At 39.2% G+C, this 24,015-nt stretch overlaps 1 long non-coding RNA gene across 1 annotated transcript in view; it reads left to right on the forward strand.

Moving 5' to 3' along the window:
* The first annotated feature begins 20,533 nt into the window (after positions 1-20,533).
* The window catches only part of LOC116514583, a 39,606-nt gene continuing 36,124 nt past the window's right edge, over positions 20,534-24,015 (forward strand). The window contains exon 1 of the long non-coding RNA XR_004256146.1: positions 20,534-20,638. This is a non-coding gene — a long non-coding RNA (uncharacterized LOC116514583). The remainder of the gene's footprint in view (positions 20,639-24,015) is intronic.

A 24,015-nucleotide genomic window follows, 5' to 3' on the forward strand; every position in this document is an offset into this window, starting at 1 on the left:
CGGAGTTGGTTTGCCAGACAGGGTTCATGTGAGGCTCTCCAGAGCTCACATCCCCCCCCCCACATGTCTGTCCAGCTGGAGAACCACAAAAAGTTTTTTTTTAAAGCTAATTATTTTCTAACTTCCAATTTAGAAATCTCTTAAAAACCATGTTGTAATTATTTATATTTGCCATGCTCCATAATATATTGTATATATGGGAAACCTTCTTGTTATAATTGGGTCAAATTCTGTTGTGAATGTATGCTTTTAATTTTACCATTGCTCCATATTCTCTAAGTTTAAGTTTCCACATCACAATTGTATCTTTCTTTCTTTCAGTATTCAGGAAAAAAAAATATTGTCACTACTGTGAGAATATATCTCATTAAATTGTGATGGGGTTTGTTCATTTTTCCCCCTGAGATTGTACGTAGGAAAAAAATGTAATTTCATTTTGAATTGAATTTCCAAAATTTCTGCATTGTAGTAGGTATATCTGCTGAATCTATTTTGAGGATTTTTGAATGTGTTCTGACCAGTAGTGGGTTTCTAATTTTTTTACTACCAGTTCTGCTGTGCACACGTGCATTCTTCTGCGCGTGGATAGAAGTTTCCAGGTGGGTGGACGGAGCCTCCCATCACTGCTACTACTGGTTCTCTCGACCTGGGCCGAACCGGGAGCAACTTACCTCTGGCTCTTACCTAGGCTTCCCAAAAGTACGAAGTCAACTCGTTATCCTGATAAAACCCCTTTTATTTAGTTTAAAGTGAATTCCGCTCCAGGAAAGTCCCGGGCAACAGTCTTTCAAGAGATTTCACAACTGATGGCTTGGAGAGCTGCCAGGCCAATATCTTCTAAAGGCCACTCTGTAACAGACAATATTTGGCAAGAGGTCAGGAACAGATCTTCACCCTAAGGAATTGAACTAATTGTCTCCTGCAAACTCCCCTCCCCTTTTGCTCCTCTTTATTCCCTACGGGAGGGGTCATTCACTGTCCACCTGTGGCTTAACTCTTTAGTCGACCCTTGTTCCTTAGCTATTCCCTTCTCCTGGCAGCTCTGTGCATGTGCACACTGGGAACAGGCCTCAGCCGTTCTGCTCCACTGATGCCCGACTTCAAAGGCAGCTGATAACTGTCAGACAGCCCTGGCCACATCTCTGCCTCTGATGCAGAGCACTCATCACAGCCTTCCCCAGACTCCAGGACTGGCCCATGTTCCTCCCCAACCTCCTCACCGTCTGAGTCTGCCACCAGCTCTGCTGGCCATTGGCAGGCCACAACAACACGTTCATCATGTATGCTAAAACGTCCCTCCTGTTTCATGGCATTTTTGACATTTATTACTGCACAATTTATCTATATTGGATATAATTGATGGAGTTATGCACCATCTATAAAGCATATTACTCTAATTTTCTCTTGGAGTATAGATAGTATCCATTTTATCATTGTTCTTTATTTGTTTTATCTCTATCTCGTATCTGAATAGGACTTTATACATAACATAAGAGTATTGGTTTTATATAAACAAATATATTTGATATAAGCAAATATATCAAACTCTGTCTTTTTTTCTTAACAACCTTCCCTTGTTCCTAGTTGTATCGAATTTCATCAGACTTGCCAAATCTAATTGCACATTATGAATTTTGTTGGAGACAACAAGAGGCTTTGATATATCATGGCCGATAACACAATTTAGCTAGATATAGATAAAGTTGCTTACTGCCAACTGCTTGCAGAAATTTTGATAAATGTTAGTCATTTGCAACTTAGTGCTATTCAGATGCATTAGACTATAGCCCCATAAATTTCAGCTAAACTCATGCTGTAATAATAAAATATGCTGGAGGGCACCATTTTGTTAATAATGACGGATGATTACAGTTGTCCGATGCATGTATAAAGTAAGTTTAGATTCTTACAGAAATTGTTTGCCTGAAACATTTTACCATAGTTACTATAGGACTTAACTACTCAGAGGTGGTATTCAGCAGGTTCTGACCAGTTCTGGAGAACTGGCAGCGGAAAGTTTGAGTAGTTTGGAAAACCGGTAAATACCACCTTTGACTGGCCCCACTCCCATCTATTCTCTGCCTCCCGAGTTCCAGCTGATCAGGAGGGAATGGAGATTTTACAGTATCCTTCCCCTGCCACGCCCACCAAGCCACGCCATGCACATTTTTTTTAATTATTATTTTATTAACATTTATAGGCCGCCCTTTTCCCTGAGGGGACTCAGGGCGGCTTACATAAAATCAAGGGAGGGATATACAAACAATAACGTAGACAAACATAGAATAAAATAATGAGCAACATTCATTCATCATTCGGGAGGGGCGATTATCTTTGTCCCCAGGCCTGACGGGATAGCCAGGTCTTGAGGGCTGTGCGGAAGGCCTGGACAGTGGTGAGAGTACGAATCTCCACGGGGAGATCGTTCCAAAGGGTCGGAGCTACTACTGAGAAGGCTCTCCTCCTTGTAATTGCCAGCCGGCACTGGCTGGCAGATGGAACTCGGAGGAGGCCCAATCTATGAGATCTAATTGGTCGCAGGGAGGTAATTGGCAGAAGGCGGTCTCTCAAGTACGCAGACCCACTACCATGGAGGGCTTTGTGGGTGACTAATAGCACCTTGAAGCGCACCCGGAGATCAACAGGTAGCCAGCGCAGCTCGCGGAGGATAGGTGTTATGTGGGTGAAATGAGGTGCACCCACGATCACTCGCGCGGCCGCGTTCTGGACTAGCTGAAGTCGCCGGATGCTCTTCAAGGGCAGCCCCATGTAGAGCACATTGCAGTATTCCAGCCTAGAGGTCACAAGGGCCCGAGTGTTGTGAGGGCCACATCAAGCCACGCCCACAGAACCGGTAGTAAAAAAAAAATTTTAATCCCACCACTGACCCAGGCAACAGAAGATGGGAAAAACATTTGAATTTCATCACTGTATCTACTGGACTAAAGGATTGGCTGACAATGATAATTAACTTCTAACTGGGATTGGCAGAATTACCTTGATGCCACAGAGGAAGTTGGTAGTGGAAGTCCGTTAAATGCGTACACTGAGAAAGCTGAACGAATGCAGAACAACCATAAAATGAACTGAACAGAGAGCTAGAATAGAGGTCAGCTGGGTCAAAACAAATGTGAAATCCTAGTTAATACGTGAGCGCAAAAGAATGAGGGCAAACACAGAAGAAGTAAAGTGCCGATTTTTATTTCTTCCAAAGAGGACAAACTCGAAACCATAATTTGCAGAGACCTGCACATATTATAGTAATAAAGGAAGCCAGCTAGTTATATCTTTGTGTGCTGTTCCTAGCATTATATGAACCTTACAAAATTCTTATTGAGATTGAGGACATGCTGTGCTAAAGCATGAAGAGATTTAGTTTAGGAAGACAGCATGAGGTTGCTTGTGACTCTAATGCCAAAATGATAAAAGTGGTTTGTTATAACAAACTGTTCAGTCACAAGTTCCTTTAGGATATTGAAACCAAATTGCAGATATATCCTTACTGCTGCTTGATCTGTCATTGCAAATGGAAATAGAAAAATGCAGATTTAATTTAGCACTTTAATGGTTTGCAGTGAAATTAGGAGAGATTAACAGGAGATTAATTCTTTAGAGAAATTGACACACCTAGACCACTTTAATGCTGAACACATTGCTGATTTCCAAAAACATGCCAAACATTTGTATTTCACATAATTGTCAAACTTGCTTATTTTGCTGACATTTTTGCACAGAATGTTCTTGCAGTAATTGGTTCCCACAGAATCAATTCATAGATTGTTTTTCAAGAATTCAGCAAAAATATTATCCCGGAGTAAACATTGCCATATACTCACCTGAACTTACAGTATAGCTGATCATTCCTTGTTTCAGTTCAGGAATGTGTTAGATTTTACTTTCTTTCCTTTAATAACTACCTTCTTAAAGACAGTCCCTGTCTATGGGCACTCATAATACTTCTAATTACTGTTGTGCAGTGCAGAATTATTGGTTTCATTATATAGTTTTTTCTTTTCTTTTTTTCTTGCCTTTTGCCTGCCTGACTAAATATGTTCCAGACAAAACTCCACAAGAGTAAACATTTCAGGTTAACATGCATTACAGGTAGTCCTTGACTTACAACCATCCACTGAGTAACCATTCAAAGTTACAACAGCGCTGAAAAAAGTGACTTATGACCATTTTTCACAGTTATGACTGCTGCAGCATCCCCAGGGTCACGTGACCAAAATTAGACTTTTGGCGACTGGCAAGTCTCTATGATGTTTTTCAGTGTCCTGGGTTCATGTGATCATCATTTGATATGTGACAATCTGACAAGGAAAGTTAATGGGGAAGCCAGATCCACTTAACAACTGTGTTACTAACTTAACAGCTGCAGCGATTCACTTAATGACTGGGGCAAGAAAGGTCATAAAATGGAGCAAAATTCACTGAACAAGTGTCTTACTTAGCAACAGAAATGTTGTGTCCAGTTGTGCTTGGGACTAGCACAATATAGGACTACCTGTATGTACGTAACAGTATGCCTACTGCTTTTTACTAGCTTTCCCTTAGGGATAAATTACATGATAGACAAGACGGATAATGTGAATCCATCCTGAATCACCAATGGCCATTCAACAGACTGTGGGAGACTGTGGAAATCAGGTGATGGGGGAGAGTACCAGAGTGTACCACATGTGGGAAAAGGTACCACCACCCTTGTATAATAAATGTGGAAATAAATGTCTCAAGGTTCCTCCATTTAATTAGCTTGGTAATTAAAAGTCTGCATAGAAATTTAGTTTTATGGTTTTCAGGATTTTATCTTTAAATGTGATTAGCATTAAAACTGCCTTTCTGTATTCTTGGATGTATCAGGTTCAAAAGGTTTTGAGATACTGACAAATTGATTTTTATGACTGTACAAATCCTGAAGTATGAAACATCATTTTGCACATGTAGCTAAAGTTTTTTTTAAAAATCCCAGTGCTTTATTTTTGCTCTTGGCCTTGTTCTTTTGTTTTGATTATATTTTTTAGCCTTGGTTAAGGTTTCATGTTTGGGTTTGTTGTCTTTATTGTTTTATTCCTGTTTGCAATTGTATAAGATTCTATGCTGGTTGAGATGGTGGTTGATTCAAATGAGATAAAAGCCTAGAATGGATGGATGGATGGATGGATGGATGGATGGATGGATGGATGGATAAATGAATATGTTTTCCTGGGCACATGGGGCAGCCACAGATGATCATGGAAAAAACACCATTGTTTTGTAAAAGTTGCATGCAGTGCTTTGTATGGCCAGAAGCACTTTTGAACTCTTTTGAACTGTTGCACCTTGTAGAAGACTAGAACCTTCTAATGCCTTCCTATCTCGTTAGCATATGTTCATTTTAACTTCATTGTATTCTCCTATTACTGTAATAATCAATATTGCAAATTTAAAAATAATCCAACCAATTTTAATGTTTTCTTTTCCTCTTGAATTTACATCATAACCCAAAATACACACTTTTGAGGGCATTTTGATTTTAAAATTGCATTTTTAATAAGCATTTTGGACATTTTGAGTTGAGATCCATGTCTGAACGATATTGCATTATTCAAATATTTCTTTCTTTTAAAAAAAGACACCCAAGCATAATTGGTTCAATCTGTTTGTTAAATCTATAAAGCCTTCATTACGTCTGTTGGCTTGGATGGGAAAAAAAGAGAGCAAAATAAAGCACCCTTGAGATCCAAGACAACAAGATACCTCCGATAGATTTTGTGTCTGGTTTGTTCACATTGCATTACGTGCTTTCGTTTTTCATAATGTGGCCAAGTCCATCTGCTGTTTTCTCATGCATATTCATGTAAAAAAGAAGCTTTTGCAGGTGCTCAGTGGAAGAGAATGGAAGTTTCTGAACAACTGCAGTAGGTTATTGTCATCTGGACACAGACCACAATCACCGTTGGAACACAGGGTTGATATACCTCACCATCCACAATGCGCTTATGCCAGCCATTCCTGCGAAATTTAAAATCAAAGCAAATTTTTTTTTGATTCCTCAGTTAAGCAAGTAAGATAATCTTGTTTCCCACCCATCTCCAACACCTTCTAAAGTTCCATCCATAAATAACTATGTTTTTATTCAATCCACTAAAGATATCAAATTTCTTTGAACGGTAATCCTCCCATATATCATCCATGCACAAGAGAAATCAAACCAGACTTAGGGGAAAGTTTTATACATTTAAAAAAGCAGCCCATCAATTAGATACGTGAAGACAGAATTTGCTCAGTCAGCATAGAACCTTTTGCCTATGGATCCAGGTCTTAACCCCGTTAAATCAAGGGTCATATTTCCAAACAGACAAGAAGAATTAACCACCCGCAAATGAAAGAATTAAATAAGGAGTTTTGCCCTTTTACATTTCTCTTGTGGATACTAAGGTCATTTCCCAGGATTCTCCTTGTGGCTTGTTTGTTGCAGTGAATTGAAGTGGATTTTCACTCTATGGAAATGACAGGCAATCAATAAAGTTGCAAATTTAGAGACTGTGACTTTATGATCCTTCTGAAGTAGAAATATCGACATTCTGTGTGACAGCTGGCTGCCGTCCTAATGGTGGTTGTAAACATTTCAGAGCGAGAACAAGAATCACTGCGATTGCATCCAGCCCGTATATGCAGAGGAAGATGTAAATCGCTCCAGCAGCAAACAAGCGTTCAGGGAGCTTAAGCAAACGCTTCCAACCTCACCCAGTGGGATTGAAGGCAATCAGAGAGGAGCCGTACAGCTAGTTTTTAAACTATTGTTAGATAGTTATGAATGTTTTCTTCAGCAGGTTTAGAAAAGCTGACATGCATCGTAGATTGCGGTAGCAAGTTGCAGAGTGTTTCATGCCTTTGTCGGTGCCAGAATCTGCCCCTGTCATGTCTACCTCCAAATTCCCTTTTTTTTTAAAAAAAACAACAACTTTTTTATTAGTTTATGTTGTAGCATACAAAGAAAATGCAAAAGCAAATAATAGGAAAAAGAGGGAAGGGAAGAGTGAAGAAAAGAAGGGAGAAAGAAAGAAAAGGCATTAACATCACACATCAACTTTTTACTTTCACATAATAGTTTAAACTAGCCATCTCTAGAACAACAAATCCATCGAATCGATAAAACCCAGAGTCAAAGTTTCATTTTTTTCCATTTCAAGCACAAAGTCCAGAAGCGATTTTCAGGTAGAAATGAAAGTATTTGTATTTTTGTCTTTGATCAAGCCCGTCAATTTAGCCAAATTCCATGTTATGGTCCTCCTCCTCCCCCCCCCTCCTCCTCCTCCTCCTCCTCCTGTTACATCTCTGTTTGAGCATACCTTGTAGTTTCACATTCCAGGGGACTAGCATAAGATTTAAAAGAATTGTCCCATCTCTTGTCATCTAGGCTGTTGGTTAAAAAAGGAAAGCTTCCCAGCTAGTCATAAAGCTGTTTTAGCAAGCAGCCTGGACCCAAATGGTGGGCTAGATGGTGGCACAGAAGGCAAACAAAGGCCTGTTATATAGTCAGTGGCTTATAGTCAAATGGAAGGAAGAAAACAGTATTCCCAATTACCTCCAGAGGATGCATTTGTAATTGTACACGCTTATGCATAGCTTGATAGTAAGCCTGTTTGAAATGGCTGTTCCTGACCCACTTTCCCGCTCACGTATATTGAATAGATTAGAACTTTCTGGAATAGATTAGAACTTTCTGGAAATGTTTCAATACACCCAAGAAATACATTACTTTAAAATATTATCTTAGTTTTGCTATATATTATTTTGATATCTTTCAGCGGCACTGTTTACCTTTCTTACTGACAAGAAAACTCATTACACGTTTCAGAGCATCAGGATCCGTGCAACAATTTTGTCTAATTATGCTTTGAGAGAATTGCTTGTTTCATCACCTGGAAATGACTTCTTGGAAAGCTTTGATAAATCACCAGCCATAAATAATGATGAAAGATTTGTTGGGACTCAGTAGAACTGGAGTATAAATTAAAATCAAAATGCACAGCGCAGGGAATTTCCTGGAGTATTCTGAAGAGGTTTTTTTTGGCCAAATCAGCTATTTGCCTCACTGACAGAACGTCCTTTGACTGTAAAGATCTTTAAGCGCCAAGAGTCTAGGACACTCAGTATGTCAGTGTTGCAAGTGAAGGTATGAGGCCACCACACTCGCCAAATGAGAAGCAATTCCATCTTAACGTATAAGGAAAGCCCAAGGAAATAGTAATAGCTTATGACAGTTCGGAGAGAGAGAGACGCTGAGGGCATTCATAAAACTCAGTTGAGATTCTGAGCTATAAAAGGGGAAATGGGAATTATCTGCTATATCAACAAAAGATTGTACTGCAGGAAATGCCAAAAAAAGCTTCCTCCCAGCTATGAATGATCAGAGAAACAAAGAGAGGCATTCAAAAGACTTAGAGACAAGCACCTTCACATTCAGATGCAATTACTTGTGTGAGCCTTATCAACTGTGACTGTCCAGGTATTTAAGAAAACATTACTATATCCCGAAGCTGATTGAGACACCACCAGAGTTTTCTTTACATCAGTATCCAGAGAATAAATGCACAGAATCTAGCACAGAGACTGCAATTTGGTCTCCTTCCAATGCCCCTGAAAGACGATGGACAGAGTTTCTTACCATTAGTCAGTCTGGGTGGAGCTTCTTGGGAAGATTTGTTCAAAAACATATTTTCTGGGTGGAGGAAGTTGCATTCCTGGTCTAGCAGTCACCAAGAACTTCACTTTGGTAATCAAGGACATTATTTTGTTACCAAAGATTGTAGATGCAATATTGGAATCTCCAGATAAACCTGGGAGACATTCCTATCTGCCTATCAATGGAAAGAATAATGAGCTAAAATATTTTTGTACAGTCTGATGAATTGCACAAATGAGTTTATCAGTCTTCTACTCTCCTTCCTCCCCTGTTTGGGTTGGCCAGCAAATCCACGTTCCAAGAATGAACTGGGCAGCATCAGAGTCAACACATTCTGCACAACCAAAGAACCCTTGGCTGTGCATAGACAAGGAACATAGAGATAAGGATGGAAAGCATTAGTTAGAGGTTTTCCTCCCAGCCTTTCCATTGGCCTTACCTTTGGGTGTATTCTTCTTTTCTGGCAATTGAGAGCAGGCTACTTGGGAACCCTCATGGTGTGTTATTTTGCAGATAGTCTTTTATAAGTTTAGTTTAGGGAGAGATTTCTCTACAGATGCAACTACCATTGTTGCAGGTGTGATAAAAGAAGAGGTATACAGTGTAACCTTCAGAAAAAAATCTCCTAATTCTGGCACAGTGGTTGTCCAGCTGCATGAAGTATTCATCGGGGGTGATGGAGCAGGGCATAATATGTAGAAATGTTTTAAAAAATTAAGGCCTATACATCTATATTTTATCTACGGCAGGCTCCTAGAATCCTGATTCATCTGCAAATTGCAGACTCCCAGCTTTTTGTTTGGCTAAAACCGGACATGTGTCTTTGCAAACCGCCCCTTGAGAAAACTTTATTACAAAACAACTTGCCCTTGCCTTCTTCCTAAGGCTGAGGCAGAGTGAATGGCCCAAGGTCGTAGGAGCCGAGGGGGCGCAGTGGTTAGGGTGCAGTACTGCAGGCCACTTCAGCTGACTGTTATCTGCAGTTCGGCGGTTCTAATCTCACCGGCTCAAGGTTGACTCAGCCTTCCATCCTTCCGAGGTGGGTGAAATGAGGACCCTGACTGTGGGGGCGATATGCTGACTCTGTAAACCGCTTAGAGAGGGCTGGAAGCCCTATGAAGCAGTATATAAGTCTAACTGCTATTGCTATTGCTAAGATCAGAATGAACTTTATGAAACAGTAGTTTGCTCTGTATCAGCATGAGATTAAATGCCTTTTTAATGTCATGCCAAACTCCCTTCCTGCCTTTGCCAGTTTTTAATGACTCCCCATTCTGTGCTTCGTGATCTTGAAAATCAGCCTTTATTGACCTACCTGACAACTCTGCCTTGACATCAAGAACCATTTATTAACTTTCTTCCTCTTCCTCCTTTTTTTTTAGCTTCAGGTAAAGAAGTTATTTCTCCTTCTCATTTCATCTTCATTTCTTGTTTGGTTAAATTAGACAGGACTACCACTCAGAATTCATTCTACTTCTTTACTGGATGGTCTGTTGGCTTCTTCTAGATCAGAGATATTTGAGAAATCAGTTTTCTTGTTTCTGTCCTTGGCCATATAACTCAGCTTTCATGCCCAATAAGGTCCTTTCCTCAAAATTATAATAACTGGCAGCTTTAGAAACTTTATTATAAAGCCAGCCAGGTGACCTGGATTTGTATGTTTGCTAAAAGGAGAACCGGTCAAGATGGCTGTGTGTGTGTGTGTTCATTAGCTGTCTCCTAGGCATGTTTAATGTTCAGGTAGTTTTTCCAATAAAACAAATATTCAACCCTACTTCTTCAGTTTCAAGACTCCAGAGTTCTTTACTTCAAACTACTTCACCTCAGAATAAACTGACAGAATAACGGAAGCTAGGAGGGACTCAGCAGGAAAGGATAATATCCATGGATCAATTGATTTGTGACAATTAATTAGAGCATGGGCCGAGTTACTATAAGTGAATTCCACAATGGGGAAAGATCCCTCCAGTTGCCATGCTGATAATTAGCACAGCTATAAAGATATTATTCTGAACATTGGAGGTCTCAGAAGGTCTCAGACTGAAGCGTGTGGGACCCCAATTGGGTCTTCACTGCTTTAAATCCATGTATGATATGAACTGGGCTGCCTTCAGCTTTCCTCCCCTTTCACAATAAGAGTTCTAGCATTATATGACCATTTTCTGTGTATGTTCCTGCTATTTCCAATTCCTCCCTATTAGTTAGTATCTTGATTAGCTGATAGTCGTATCTGTTTCTGCCCACTCTAAAGGAAAAAGCAGTCAGAAAGACAGTAACTGACTATGATCTCTCCTACTGAGTCTATGCAACTGCAACATCTCCACCGTCCTCTTCTGCAGTCTTCTGCACTCTTTCCATTCCTCTGAAGATTCAGATACTGTTTCATCTCTGATGGTCTGAAAACTACTTCTGAGTTCCAGCAGTGCAGATCTTCTACATATTTTTTTTCTTTTGGTAGAGATTATTTTTGTATTGCTTTCTTTTGATCCTCTTTCTCACCAAGAGTTACTTGCTCTGTCAGCTTTTATTGTAGACCCTCTTTCTTTGAACTGAGAAATCTTCACCTTCTTTGTCAGTTGAAGTACCACTCCAATTCTTTATTTTTTTTTCAAGGACTGCTGTAAACTTGTTATTTTTGCAAATATATGCCAAGTTCTTTTCAGCAGGAATGCAAACAATTCAAAACGATTACAGTTGTGACTACAAATTCCTTTGTATTTATCTTCATTTTGACTTTTTAAAGTTCTTTTTTGTAAGTTCTCTCTAACAATGGGTGAAATAGTCATACATAAAATGCTTACAGATGCTGTTGCCAGAATCATATAAAGGTGTATTTGGATCAGGGGTATCAAACTCGATTTCATTGAGGGCTGCATCAGAGTTGTGTTCGGCCATGGGGGCCGTGGTGTGCTTGGCCATAGTGGGCATGGCAGCTTGGCCTCACTCATGTTGGGGACCCCTGTGGTGGCCCGAGAACTCTGCCAGTGAGAACGGGGTTCCGAACTCCATTTTCGGCTGGGACGGCCTCCTGCCACCCTTTGCCAGCGAAAATGTGGCCCTCCTGAGCTCAGTTTTTTCTGGCAGAGGCCCTGTGGGCCGGCCTTTCACTGTTTCCAAGGCGGCCCCACTGGCAAGAACTAAGCGCCCTGTGGGCCAGATCTGGCCCACGGGCCTTGAGTTCGACATCCCTGATCTAGATTATGATCAAATTAGAGCTCCCTGAGAAGGAAAGCGGATGTGAGTTTGTTTCCTAGACTTCATCCCACTCACTCACCCAAAAGAGAATGAACAGAGCCGAGGTGGCGCAGTGGTTAGAGTGCAGCACTGCAGGCTACTTCAGCTGACTGCAGTTCTGCAGTTCAGCGGTTCAAATCTCACCGGCTCAGGGTTGACTCAGCCTTCCATCCTTCCGAGGTGGGTAAAATGAGGACCCGGATTGTTGTTGGGGGCAATATGCTGACTCTGTAAACCGCTTAGAGAGGGATGAAAGCACTGACTTTCTCTTTAAAGATCCCCATTTGCATCTTTTAACAAATGTATTTATTGCCTTTCTATTCCCAAAGTTACCTCACCAGCAGTCATGGAGGGTAGCTTTGGTAATTGCTTTTCCTGGTCAAAGGCTCCAGAAAACCTTTTCCTTTCTCCCTCCACTGCACCTCTTGACTTGGGATACAGAGATAGGAAAAACAGCAAAACTGGAAGAATACACCACTGGTTTTACTTAGTATGCCACACATATGTAAAATCAGGACACAGCTGACCAGAGAGGAAGCCTAATTAAAATTAGAAACGGGGACAGAAGAATTCACGCTGGTTCAATTTTCTCCTCTTAGTTCAGGAATGGACAGAGAGCACTTTAACTGAGTGAAGAGGAAATTATTAACAGAAGCTGCCCCTCTCTTGGTTATTTCACAGTGCAATCAAGTAGCACTCGGTGGCCATATGCATATTCAGAAGTTCATACCTGGAGAGGTTCTTATTTATAGAATGCTCAATTGCTTTAGGGCTAAATGTCGAATGTTATCCTGTCCAAGCCTGCCCAATGAACTTCAGTGGGATTTTCTTTGAGTTATAGAATTGATATAATACCTGATTATTGACAGTAGGAAATATTGGAAGGTCTTTTGACAATGCTACCTACCATTTTCTTCAAGACTGAAGAAGGAGGAGAAATGAATTTTGTCAAGAGAGTGCATTGAAAGAGAGGACGGACTGAATTTCACAAACGATTACGCCTTTGCTTTGCCTGCCACTTGTGCAACACCATGCTCCGGATACTTCGTACATATTTAGTTTATTTTTACCATGCTTCTGAGGGCCAAAGAAAGTATGTAATCAGCACTTGGGAGAGATGAAATTAAGCAACAGAATGAATCTTGTCTGTAAAATCACTTGAAGACTCAGTGGGTGACATGATTGTGGTCCAAGGGAAAGTAGGTGAAATTACTATGAAGTTGTCTCCAAGACAATAGCAATAGCAATAGCAGTTAGACTTTCAGCCCTCTCTAAGCGGTTTACAGAGTCAGCAAATTTCCCCCACAGTCTGGGTCCTCATTTTACCCACCTCGGAAGGATGGAAGGCTGAGTCAACCTTGAGCCGGTGAGATTTGAACTGCTGAACTGCAGATAACAGTCAGCTGAAGTGACCTGCAGTACTGCACCCTAACCACTGCGCCACCTTGGCTCTGTCACCTTTTTATGAATGAAATAGTGAACATACTATGCAGAGGAGGAAATAATAATGGGTCCCCAGTCAAAACAGTGTTCGGCCACACTGTCTGAAAACAATATAAAATAAGCCAAGAAACTGGCAAGGTAGTCTAAGACTAGCCTAAGATCTCAGTTTAGAGTAGGAATACCATACATGGAAGGCTAAGCCTAAAATATAGATCCTATAGAAGCAGATCGATATTTGAGCCCTTTGTGTCTTCAGCAACTGCAGTCTGTAACTTTCTCAAATTATACTGGCTTTCAATGAAAACTATATTCTCACATCTCTCCAAGCTGCCTCCAGATGTTTTGGATGCTCCAACACTGAAGGTTTTAAAGAAGAGATTGGACAACCATTTGTTTCAGATATGATATATGATTTCCTGCTTGAGAAGAGGGTAGGACTGGAAGACCTCCAAGGTCCCTTCCAATTTTGTTATTCTGTTATATAATAAACATTGAGCAGGGCTGCATTTCTTTCCAGTCTTTCCACCTCCGTGAAAAGCAGGACTTCTAGGTCTGTAGAAATATCTCTGGGTTGATACAGAGAACAATTTATAGGATAGCGTGCCACAATAAGGAACGTATCAAATGTCAGGGATAAGTATAGGAAAAAAAATAAGTCCAGTTTTTTTCCTCTTACTTTCTTTTTAGTATTTTTAACAAATAGGAAAGTACAATTCACTCAGTGGGAGAGAATCACTCAATTCAATTCAATCATTGAATTGCAAAATTTGATTATTAATAAGGCAAATATTTTTTTTCAGGGACATACTTTACGGCAGCTTAGTAATTTGATTGGTTTTATTATCTTCAGATATGTATTAAAAGAATACAAAGAAACAAAGGGATTTTTTTTAAAAAAAAAAACTGAATCTGAAAAACTTTCAGTGTTTAACTTAAGAGACTCTGGTAATTAATTGGGTCGCATGAACTCAAAAGCCCAACAAGTGAAAGACTTCAGGATAAAATGGATACAGGATTTAGATGCAGAAATAGATATACAACAGTGGGAATTTCATTGGAAGAAGAGAATTGAGTATTATAGTTAGAGAAAATTGGTATAAAATGATTTACTAGTATATTACTCTAGTTCTAACTTGCTAAAAGGATTGGTTCGTTTTCTAAAAGTTGCTGCAAATATAATGAACTAGTGCATCATTCTTTCATATCAAAACTTTCATATCTTCTATTAATCCCATAAAGCTCAACAATTTTTGAAAATGATTTCAAATGAATGAAACAAAACTTAAATGTTGAATTCCCATCCCCACTTGCATTATTTTTACTAACCTTTAATAAACAGTACTATTTACCGTACGTTCCCCACGCTTTATTGAACCAGATTTGTATATGCTGACTATTGCAAGGATATTACTATGTACTTTTTATTAGAAAGGACAGTTGAACCCTTCTATGGAACAATAGTGAATTAATTGTGGGAAAATACTTCAATATCTGGAATAATCTCATATCCAGAGTTCTGTCAAAGAAATTAATGCAAATTGGAAATTATTCCTAGGCTACAATTTAATTCATGGAATTATACCACTTACAAAATTTAGATTTCTGTCTGCAAAAAGCTTTTATTTCAATTTTACAAGAATTTTTTAATCAAAAGAAACTTTTAGTATTATGCACAGAATTTAGTGCTGTCACAATATCATTTTGTGATTTATATTGTTTGTGAGATTTATGCTTTGTGTAGATCTCAACACTGCTAACAATATTAAAGCCATCTATTCAGTCATTCACAATGAATTAATGATGTCCTGGAACTTTACTGTCTCTATGGCAATGGAAAATCCCCTGTTTACTCATTTGTATCCTACTCTTTTATATCTTTCTTATACATCTTCTCTAAAATATCTGCCTGCCTGCCTGCCTGCCTGCCTACCTGCCTGCCTACCTGCCTGCATCTATCTATCTATCTATCTATCTATCTATCTATCTATCTATCTATCTATCTATCTATCTATCTATCTATCTATCTATCTATCATCTATCTATCTATCTATCTATCATCTATCTATCTATCATATGTCTGTCTATCTACCATCTACCTACCTACCTACCTACCTACCTACCATCTATTATCTAATTGTTGTAATCTCAATGCAACTGGAACATGCCAAATTGGGCAGAGCTAATTAACAATCACCACAATTATGTGGATTACTGATGGCATAAATGAAGCCAAAAATGTATTTATTGGTTGCCAACAACTTTAAAGAAAGTATTTGAGGAAAGAAATCAAGTATTGAATTCCAAAGATTTTAAAATGCTTAAAATGCTTACAAATTCTTGTTTCTATTCTGCATATTTAAAAAGCAGAGCCTTAAGGGTTTAAGTATGTAATAGAGGGAACTATGGAACTTGATGTTTTAAACTTAAGAAAGAACACAAGTATTAATGTCAAATGTTTTCAACCATCAATGATGTTCTTGAAGGAAAAAGTCTCTACAACAAGAATCTGGTTCTCTATTTCTGATAAAGTAGCCACTTTGCTCAGCTAGTCATGCATTTGCAAGCAATTCCTAGCATTTTAAAACAATATCAGAACTATCCATCTTTCTCAAGAAATAGCTCAAGTGAAACAGTCATACTCAGAAATATCCAAGTGCCTGTAACGTTCTATTTCTCTGAAAAGACAAATTAGCTGTATATTTCATAAAGCAATGCAGTAGGTTTGCTCTCATTCATCTTTGGCTCCCCAAGACGGCTCCCGCTGGTTGCCTGATTCAGAATAAAACAGTGGGGGGGAAAAAAAATCTTGTGTTGCTTATTCTTTGGGTGTGATAACAAGATCACTGGCTGGTTTTACTCTGAGACATGAACAGAAATGTACAAAGCAATCAAGTGATGGCCACATATTTATTTAACCCATGTGCATAAAACATGCTGCAAACATTTTTAAAACTAAAAGGAGGATTTAGTGTGGTCGAAATACCCTTTTTAATGCAAGATATGAATAATTAAAATGGATATGACAAATCCAAGATGCCAGCAGTGTTTTCCTGTCTTCTTTAGAAAGTCCTTTGAAATAAGAATGTGAAATAAGAATGTGAAATAAGAATGTGAAATAAGAATGTGAAATATGAATGTGAAATAAGAATGGCCTTCTTAAATAACATTTCCTGGAAATTAAAAACCTACCAGTTAGTGTTAGCTAAACAGAAATATCTCACTCTTATCTCGGGAGCCATTTCCCAGTCATTCTGCAAACAAAAGCAAAGGCTTTAGTGAGCCATTGTTTCAAAAAAAAAATATCAAGTTTTTGAAGATTTTAAAATGTATCTTTAACCCCGGTATAAGTAAAATCTGACATAATTTTACGTTTGTTATGCCTTCAAGTCAATTTTTACTTCTGGCCAGCGTGTGACCTGGTCCCTGCAATTTTCTCTGCAAGCTTTTTCAGAAACGGTCTGCCGTTGTCTGCTTCCTACGGCTGAGAAAGAGTGATTGGCCCAGGGTCCCTCGTTCGGTTTTGTGCCTAAAGCAGGGCTGGCACTCGCAACCTTCCAGTTTCCAACCTGGTATCTCAGCCATTTCCAAACTGGTTTATTTGACATACTCTACCTTTCAGTAACTTCTAATACAATATATAAATTGCAATAAATACATAAATCTTACACTTAGTGCATGAAAAACTCCATCTTTACATCTTTGGTCAAAATAGCATCATATTTAAAGATTTAGATTTAAAGTTTATTTATATGCCGCCCTTTTCCCTGGGGGGACTCAGGGCGGCTTACAACTTAAAAAGGGGGGGGGGGTTGAGTTTAGCTTACTTTCAGATCACTGAATATAAAAATATAAGTTTTAATCTTCATATTAATACTAAGCTACATGTTCCAAAGTATTGAAAAGCTGATTTGCTACCAGAAGCGTCAACAAGATTTCAGTACTTTGGAGCACGTGTATAACTTAGTATTGCACATTGGAGAGGGAGAGGGCCACGATGGCAAACCTATGGCATGGGTGGCAGAGGTGGTATGCAGCGCCCTCTCTGGCGGCATGCGAGCCGTCACGCCAGCTCAGCTCTGCCACACATGTCCGCCCACCTCCTGCCAGTCAGCTGGTCTTCAGGTCTCTGCCCATGTGGTTAGGGCATGTGCAGGGGGGCTGTACGTGCATGTGGGGGGCATGTGTGAGGGACTACACACACATGTGTGGGGTGGGGCACATGTGGAGCCTGTACACCCATGTGTAAGAGGTGGGGTTCATGTGGAGGGCCACATGTGCATGCACGGGGGGGTGGGTTGCATGCAGGAGGTGGGATATGTGGGATAGGGTTTTCACAAAGTGACTTCTCATCTTCATCACAAGTATAAGCCATTTATCATCATCTTTTAAAATAGAACAAATGAATGTTTCCTCCCAAATCCCATCTCTTACTTTGCAAATCCAGAAAGCATTGTCATTGCACTCCTGACATTAGCAAAAGTCCACTGTTACCAGAGATAATGACATGTATATTTTCATCTTGATCAAATAAACCAAAATTATCTTCTTTCCTTTCACTTTTATCAATTTTAATCTTAGTCCCTTCAAATAGTATTATTGAACTTGATTTCTTTTTCTTCCTTCCTTCTCACAAAATAATTCAAAACTTTAACAAGGATCTTTTGCAAATCCAATAAAAGAATATCACCTATGTTACTCTCTTGGTTTATTGTTTGTATATTCCTTTTAATTATTAAGACATCAACTACTATCTTTTGTATGTTCAGTAGAACATCATTTTCTATGACATTCTTGTAGAAATCAACTTTCAGTTCAACCTTACTCTTATCAGGTACACCTTATTCCTCTTCTATAACGTCGACACAGTCTAAAGGAGAACAAATGGCACCCCAAGTTGGCCATCTTTCTCTGTGCACATGTGTGTGTGTTTGTTTAGGGCACATATAAAATATGTATGTAAGAAGAGAAGTGTATGTCAGCAAACCTTATTGAGTGGAAGGACATTGTTATGGAAGAATCATCCAGAATTCCTACAGAGCAATATAGATGATTAATCACAATTCAAGGAAGTGTTTGGCTGCAGTTATCGCCACAAAATCTGGTGTGACCATTTCGTGAATCTAGACGATGTCTACTTTTTCACAGATTAGATTGCAGATTCAATTATTTAGTTGAGGGAAGAAAAAAAAAAAAAATAACCCAAGCACCAGCCCTTGGTCTCATTGGCTTCACTATCCAGACTCCCTTCATATATTAGGAGAACCTCAAGAAGTTTTTGGAATATTCATAGACAAAGAGATGATGGGGGAAAGAAATCTGAAAGGAAATACTTTTGTCAGAGGATGGTGGGTGTGTTTATGGGTGTACTGTATTCATGACTGCATGAGAGACCCATACGAAGAGAAGTAGAAAACAAACATTTTTAGTTCAGCGTGGGGACTTTTTTAAAAAAATATTGCCACTTACTTATATGAAAAGGATTCTGCTTTTAGGGGTTGCCTTTGAAACAGCTCCTGTGTCAGAGAAGGTAACATTTTATATTTATCATTCTTTCTTAAAAGCCAAAGATGCCAGTGACTGCTAATATATCATGCTATTGAAGCCGAGTTTCCCACCCTTTTATTTGCTCCTAGTGTTTTTCAAATAGCATGAATGTCAGGAGCTACATTTTCACCTATTGTGGCTCCTATGGGGTAATTTGAGCAATGATTATAACACAGAATACTAAGCAATGCAATTATTGATTGCATGGCGGACATTAATGCTAACTTTTCCATCATTTGGTTCCGGTGCTGTTAGTCTGGGAAACTGAGATGTGAACCGTGTCTGCATAGCTTATTTCTCCCCTCAGGGCTCAGCCCAGCATTACGTTAAACAGACATTTGTCTGTGCTAGAAAAAGCAAAGACGGAGAGGATCTTCCAAGTCCTCCTGCAATCTGTTGCTGTCTCAATTAATATTGCTCTGGAGAACGATAAGGACACCCTTTCCGCCTAATGTGAAAAACAACACAAAGGACAGAATTAATAAAATGTTTTCCTACGTCTGTCCTGTTGCTTCAGTTTCTGCTGGCTTTGGTTTTGTCAGGCAACTGAAACCTCTAAGTAGAAGTGATCTTTGGCTCCATTTTTTGAGAAAGGCATAGTTTTATTAGAAGTCAAGTGTATTGCAGTAGTCAGAACTTAGACTCACCCACCAAAATCACTAAGTTCAACTCCCCCCCTCTTAATTGTCCCCCCCTCCCGTGCCCAATCAGAATGAAGCAAGATGTTTTCAGGACAGTCGTTTCAGGTTGACAGGTTGACATGCAGCTGCCTTCTTCTCCCAGCCGGATGACCTTGAAGCTCTGTCTCAGGGGGGATCCGGGAGTTAAAAATTTACACTTCCCCCTTTCAAGCATTCCCCCTCCCACCCACCCTCCCCAGAGTCCATGGCACACTGTCCCAGCACAGTAACAGATGACAGGCAAGCACAAGGTGACAGCTGAGAAGTATTTTCCTTGAGATTAATCAGACTCCGAATAGCCTCGCCGGATCCACTTTGAGATCCCTACAGTCACAGGTGGAAGATCATAGGAAAGGACTTCTGGTTTTCTCTTTAGCTCCACATTGCTCTTCTGGGAACTAAGAGCCACCCTTCACTGGAATGTGCTGTGGTGTCAGGGGAAGGCTGGGAAGATCACGCAGAGATGTCAAAAACCTGGGGAAAAAAAGGTGTCTTTAACCGTTCTTAGCATCTTGGGTAGCTAAGCAATAAGAAAAAATAAGCTTTTAGAAACATAAAGAAGCAGTGGGCCATTGCTCTTAGATTGCCCCCTGAAAACACGTACAGGTTAAAGTGGGTCACTTCTCATTCCTTACTCCTGAAATCTAATCCCTTATTTTGACTCTTTAAAACCAATTTGCTTTTTAAAATTGAAAACTTTTCTTGCCCGGAGATCTGGGACAGAACTTTTTCCTTTGATTAATCTGTGGTGGCATTGGGCAGTTTACATATCTATAAATTTGGAAGATCTGTCAAAAACATAACATTCAAAAGTTTCAAATGGCTTGGGTAAAAATATGGATTTTGAAGTCTTTTAAAAATAAAATATTTTATTATCTTAAATATATTTCAAGATACTTTATTCATAAAAATATAATAATAAATCAAATTTTCCCTGCAGCGCATTCCTTCATAGAGTCCCTGCTGATAAAGACATTGATGAAGAATTAAGATCCAATGCTCGTGATGGGATTAGCAAAGAAAATCTGTTGAGGAATAGAGAAACTGATCAGGAGTAGCAGAACCTGTAAGTATAGACCTCCACCTAACAAAATAGATATTTTGAACTGGGTTAATAAAGCACAATACTCTCAAGCTGAAGAAACAATTGTGGGCAAAAATACATTTTTACCAATTTTTCACTGTGTATCTACGTAACAGATTCTCATTATTGGAAAATAAAAACATTCTTGAGTGACTAATTGACTACAGCTACAGCATGTAATGAATGCCTCAGAAATTAAATCTTCCAGCCTAGAAAATAAAGATGATCTAGTGCACATGTTAAGGTGTTGCACTTTAAGTGCCAGGTTCTAGCCTACTTGCAGTTGCAAAAGTTCTCTCTGGATGACTTTGAGCAAGGCATTCTCCTTCAGCCCAAATTTTACCACACAGCATTGTTGTTGTTTAAAAAATGTAGAGAGAGAGAGAGCATGTTATCTTGAGACCCTGAACAAAAGTTTGGACATTCATTTAATAAAGATATTTTCATCCATAAATTGTACCAGTAATGTAAGTTGCTTATGAATGAGAAAAATATTGAAGGTTAATTGGAGTGAAGTTATCCACTGGCTGTAAGATGTTCTAGTTCTCAAAACTGAGTTATACTCATTAAATTTTACTTTTAGTGAGAGAGAAATCAAGATTCCCAAAACTCATATTCTACAAGCTATATCCAAATAACACACTGGGAATTTCTAACAATATTATGTAGCTCCTGAGGTTGCTACCAGCAAGGCCCTACTGTTAAATAGCATGCAGATGCTCAGACTCATAAGACATTCCAGGAACATCACATTTTCACAACTCATGGCTCAATCCAGCGATCTGGATCCTGGCAGCAATGTAGTATGGGCAAGAAAACTGTACATTTAGTGACCTCAAGCAGAATCCTCAACTAATTAAAATGGATCTATTTTAAAATAAAGCCTTTTCATTTAATCAATGCATGTTTAATAGCATACTAAGAAGCTGCTTGTTTTCTTCCAGTTTGATTCATTTGTGATGTTGGAATCAATGTGTGAAATCATTTTTTCTGCTCTTGGGTTAATGAAATGGTCCTTGTGACAATCTGAGTTTGAGACTCCAGTGTTAAGATTTTGGTTCAAGATATGAAGAATTGAAAAGGTTTATATCTCCATTGAGTCATCAAAATTACCGAGTAACTTTCCCTGTCATCTAAGTTTAACTCACATCTAAGAATTACCTGGTTGAATATCTACCTTAGACACACAGATGGAAAGTCTTCTAAAATATGATTTGTGTTTAAAGGTAGATCCTGAGTCTAACATTAGACTCAGGATCTACCTTTAAACACAAATTGGAACACAATGACTATATTTACTAATGTTTCATTGTATATATTCACCTTCTACTCTAGCTACTTTCAAATCTGCAGTTTAAGAACAGGAGTTGTATTGCTAGCTACCGTATTTTTCAGAGTATAAGACACCCCCCCCCCCAAAAGAGGATGAAAATCTGGGTTCATCTTACACACTGAATACAGCGTTTTTGGCCTACCGAAACCCCATCCTTTTTGCAAAAATGAACATGCAGAGGGTTTGAAAGGCTTGCAAAGTGCTCCTGGGGGCTGGGGAGGGCAAAAGCGAGCAAAAAAGGGCCATTTTTGCTCATTTCTGCCCCCCCCCAGCTCCCAGGAGCTACAAGCCTCCCAAAGCTCTGCATGCCTTTTTTTTTTGCAAAAAATGAGGTGTGCAGAAGGTTTGGGAGGCCTGCAGAGTGCAAACAATTTTTAAAAATTTACCTCTTCAAAATCATGGTGCGTCTTATACTCAGGTGTGTTTTATAGTCTGAAAAATACAGTAATCCTAAATCAGATTGACACCAAGGTCCATTAGTTCAAGGCTAATAGAGTCTACCATAAATATTCAATATATCAGAATATATATCAGGATGTTAAAATAATAGCAATCGTCATTATTACCAAAACTAGAAATGACTATGAGAAAAAAGTAGAAATTATTGAAATGTCAATTTGCTCCATTTTCACTATAGCTTCATTGAAAATTGTCTACAAGATAGCAATTTCAAGCTTGGCTATAAAATAAAGGTTAACAAGTCCTGTAAAATTTCTATAACAGGCATAAATAATCTTGCATTGAAATGACATAATTGCCTTTTGGTATACAGACGGCAGTTTGTTGAATCATAATGTGAGTCATAAGGGGGAAATGAAAAAAGCAATACAAAGAGTAGAATTAATGAAATAAGCATTTCTGTGTGTATGTTGAATATGTTTGTTGTGTGCGTAGGTGTGCGTGTGTATATTCATCCATCCATTTCATTTGGGAAGAGAAAAACGCTTATAATACATCTTTCACCTGAATCTGTCAAAGATAAGGAAAGGGGATTTGGAACATTTTCAAATGTGAATTCATGTACTATAAAACTGTGCAAGATGTAGACAACAGGTTTTTTTCCCATTAATCAAGCTGCATCTTCAAGTTATACCACAGTAATGGTGCCAAATATTGATCTCTCCCAGTGCTTTGAAGGTGGTGATGATGTCAATGTAATGGTACACATATGCTGGGTGTAGTTTTTAGATTAAAGATTCTGATTTGCATAAAATTGTGGGCAATGGGGAAAGAAAGGTATGTGTTGGTTCTGTTTATGACTTACAGCATAACCGACCATATAATTGTATCCTTGCCAGTGGTAGAGGTTGCTACATGGGTATGATAGATAAAATCTTTGAACAACTCCATGATGGCCAGCAAAGGTAAAATTGTATGGAGCCTTATAGTGATAGCCATAGCATAATTGCACCATGGAAAGTAAGAGGGTAAATATATGAATGAATTAAGTAAATAAAATAAATAAATATAAGTGAGATGTGTGTTTGTGAATTTTTTTAGAGAAAGGGACAAATATGCTACATATGAATGAAAGTGGACTGGATATGTTGAATATAAATGCCAGCCAGATCTCCAGCATGGGTTTCCCTTTCATGCTTGCTTGCTACCTGCTGATGGAGGAGATGGAGATAGCATTGGGGTTTAGGAAGTGAGCTGGTGTGAAGAAGGCCCAAGTGAATAAAAAGGGAGGTTTGCTCTCATGAATTTCTGCGCTGCTGAGTGGAGTTGTTTACATCCAGTCAAGGCCAACTCCAGATGGATGAAAACACCTGAAGATGTGCCCCACATAACACTATGAGGGATGGGGATTGGACATTCAGCTAAGGTCCCTGGGGGGGGGGATGATGATGACCCCCTGGTAAGTCAGAATGTAGCCCTCATGACCATCCCAGGGGAGCTGTGGGTGCCTTCGTCTGGCACTCAGGGCAAGATGCTAGCCCTCTTGGACTCTGGGTGCACAAGATGCGTGATGAGCCCTGAGGTAGTAGACAAACTGGGACCGAGACTGAGAACACTGAGGGTGCCC

The sequence above is a fragment of the Thamnophis elegans genome, chromosome 11 (genome assembly GCF_009769535.1).
Source record: "Thamnophis elegans isolate rThaEle1 chromosome 11, rThaEle1.pri, whole genome shotgun sequence".
NCBI lineage: Eukaryota > Metazoa > Chordata > Lepidosauria > Squamata > Colubridae > Thamnophis > Thamnophis elegans.